Source organism: Juglans microcarpa x Juglans regia, chromosome 7D (assembly GCF_004785595.1).
Source record: "Juglans microcarpa x Juglans regia isolate MS1-56 chromosome 7D, Jm3101_v1.0, whole genome shotgun sequence".
NCBI lineage: Eukaryota > Viridiplantae > Streptophyta > Magnoliopsida > Fagales > Juglandaceae > Juglans > Juglans microcarpa x Juglans regia.
Genome location: NC_054606.1, coordinates 1,380,018 through 1,383,810, shown reverse-complemented (window position 1 = coordinate 1,383,810; position 3,793 = coordinate 1,380,018).

Here is a 3,793-nt window from a genome sequence, read left to right as displayed (position 1 = left end):
ACTACTCACCCGATACCAACTGGTATCCAGATATCGCTGCCACAAACCATATCACCAGTGAATTGAGTAACCTTAATCTACATGCACTTGAGTATGGTGGAGACGAGCAACTTCGTGATGGTGACGGCTCCTCAGTTCCTATCTCACACTTTGGTTCAGCTTCTTTTCTCTCCTCCTCATCTCAATTCCTTCTAAATAAAATTTTGTGTGTTCCCTCTTTTAAAAAGAATTTGATCTCTGTCCGCCAGTTTTGTATCGACAACAATGTCTTCTTCCAATTTTATGCTAACACTTTCTCTATTCATGATTGCAAGTCGGGGAAGCGTCTTCTTCAAGGGTCCACAAGTAACGGCCTTTACACAATTCCATCTCCAGTTTCATCACCTTCTGCATTCTCAAGTCATCTTTCAGTTCCTTTTTGGCACACTAGGCTTGGACATCCTTCCATCAAGCTCGTCCAGTTCATCCTCCAGCAGCATCAACATCCTTTTGAGCGCACTTTAATTCCTTTTTGCAATGCCTGTGCTCAGGCCAAACATCATAGATCACCTGCTCATCAACGAATAAATAAATCCATTGCACCATTTCAGCTTATATTTTCGGATTTATGGGGTCCATCCCCTTATGTGTCCCCTGATGATTATCGTTTTTATATTACCTTTGTTGATGATTTTTTCCGATACACATGGCTAATTCCATTCAAAGCAAAATCTCAAGCTCTCGATGCATTCGTTAAATTTAAAAATAATGTTGAGCTTCAATATAACACAAAAATCTTACAATTCCAGTCCGATTGGGGGGGGGTGAATATCGTCCATTTTCCAATTACTTAAAATCGTGTGGCATCACTCATAGACTTACTTGCTCTCATACTCATACTCAAAATGGCATCGTTGAGCGTAAGCACCGTCACATAGTTGATACGGGCCTAGCTCTACTAGCCCACTCATCTGTCCCTCTTCATTTTTGGCCTCAACCTTTTCTTCATTCAGTTTATTTAATTAATTTGCTAGCATCTCCCACATTACAAAATAACTCACCTCATTTTTTACTTCACAAGACCCAACCAAATTACAATTCTTTACGAGTCTTTGGATCGGAATGTTGGCCTCTTACCACATCTTATAATCCACGAAAATTTAATTTTCGTTCACTCTCATGTGTCTTCTTTGGTTTAAGTCCAAATCACCATGGATTTTTATGCTATCATATCCCTACTGGTCGTACGTACATCTCCAAAGATGTTCGTTTTAACGAAAACAACTTCCCTTACTCATCTCTACCAAAGCCCACTACCCCTTCCAAGCCCATTCACATAATTCTTCCTAATTTTCAGTCCAATCCGTCGACAGATTCATACTCCATTTCTTCGTCTATACTTGGATCTCCCCCTGCATCGCCATCTTCTCCATTATCTGCATCAACTCTAGCAGAACCATCACAGACTCCCTCGTCACCATCATCGAGTCCATCGTCTTCACCTCCTCAACTGCACACACACACAATGGTTACTCGTTCACAAACCAACTCCCTTCGACCCTCTACTTTTCATGATGGTACCACCAAATGGCCCTTGCCCCATACCTTCCTCACTGATCTCAGTCCCATCCCTGAAACTCCAGCTACTTACACCATAGCCAAACAGTACCCAGAATGGCGCGACGCCATGGCTAAAGAATTTCAAGCCCTCCTTGCCAACCAAACGTGGACTCTTGTCCCTACTTCACAAGCAACAAACACCATCACTTGTAAATGGGTGTTCTAAACCAAGAGACTTGCCGATGGTTCGATTGAACGTCGCAAAGCCCGACTGGTTGCCCGAGGCTTTCTTCAGCAGTCTGGCGTTGATTTTGAAGAAACTTTCAGTCCTGTGGTTAAGGCAACCATGGTTACAACTGTGCTTGCACTTGCCGTATCTCAAATGGATTGTCCATCAGTATGATGTGCAGAACACGTTTATGCATGGGCCACTTAATGAAACGGTTTTCATGGCTCAGCCACCTGGCTTCTCACATCCTCAGTATCCATCATTTGTTTGCAAACTAAATAAAGCCATCTATGGCCTTCGGCAGTCACCTCGTGCTTGGTATGCACGCCTAAGCTCTCGGTTGGTTGATCTTGGCTTTGCTGTTTCTACAGAAGATTCCTCTCTTTTTATTCATCACTCTGCAAATATCATTACCTTTGTTTTAGTCTACGTTGATGACTTGTTGGTCACAAGGAACTCCATGCAATACATATATGATCTTATTGCAACTTTACGCCGTGACTTCCCCATCACCGACTTGGGCAAACTGCATTACTTCCTTGGGGTCGAAGCTTCTTATAATTCCAAGGGTCTACTCCTCACCCAACATAAATACATCACTGATCTGTTGCATCGCACCAACATGCAGAATGCAAAACCAGTAAAGATCCCCATGTCCACTTCCGAGAAGCTCAGTGTTTTTTCTGGACAACCTTTCGAAGATCCCATCCTCTATCGAAGCATCGTTGGTTCCCTGCAGTACCTATCATTTACAAGACCCAATCTTGCCTTTGCTGTAGGAAAAGTGTGCCAGTTCATGCATAGCCCTCGAGTGCCTCACTGGCAAGCCATAAAGCGAATTCTTCGCTACCTCAAGCACACGTCCAATGTTGGCTTGCAACTCCCTCCCTCATCACTTGCTCAGCTTACTGCTTGGTCTGATGCCGATTGGGCAGGATGCCCAGACGATCGGCGTTCTACAAGCGGCTACTGCATATTTCTTGGTTCTAATCTTGTCTCATGGTCATCAAAGAAACAACCAACCGTTGCAAGATCTTCAACTGAGGCCGAATTCAAGGCTGTTGCAAACGCTACAGTCGAAGTCATCTGGCTCCAACACCTCTGTCGTGATCTTGGTGTCCATCTAAAGTGTCTACCTCTGCTGTATTGTGATAACATGGGAGCCATGTACTTATCTTCTAATCCCGTTTTTCATGTACGTACTAAGCATGTTAAAATAGACTTTCATTTCGTGCAAAATCGGGTGCAGAACAAATCTCTACGGGTTGCCTTTATTTCTGGTAAAGATCAGCTTGCAGACGTGCTTACCAAACCTCTATCCTCTTCTCGATTTGCATCACTTTGTTCAAGTCTTCATCTGCAGTCTTTGCTGCTCGACTTGAGGGGAGATGTTAAGGACAAAGCTACCCCTGTGCTGCCTGTTAGCCAAACTACATCACAGCAGCAGAACCATAGCTCTCCATCGTAAAAAAATCTGCAGTGCATGCATTGCATGTGTACGCTCATTGCCATTGTATAACAGATTTCTTATACGTTAGAATATTCTGGATTCTTTGTAGTCTAGCTTCTATAAAAGAAAACCCTGTACATTGCTTTTACATCAATGAAATACAATTACAATTTCAGTTTTTCTAGCAATATCCATTTGCATGCATATATACAATTAATTAAGAGCAGAAAAACTCCCTTAACGTACTACGTATAACGTGTCTAATTTATGTATGAAAATATCATATCGATGCATGCATATATGTACTTTCTTTAACATATGAGAAAAACATTTAATTTCGAATTATATATAATTAATAGCTGACATCAGTACAAAATTAGAGACCCCTTTGACGTACGTACGGCTTTCAGCCACCACCAACAAATCCCAGATTCTCCTTTTGTTATTCTCATCATGTTATTATGAGGTCATTTTTTTAAACTATATATATTTATTTAGCTTATCAGACATGATATATATATACACACATATAGAGCGATGCTTGTCATTAATAAATCTGATGATCATGTCCTTCT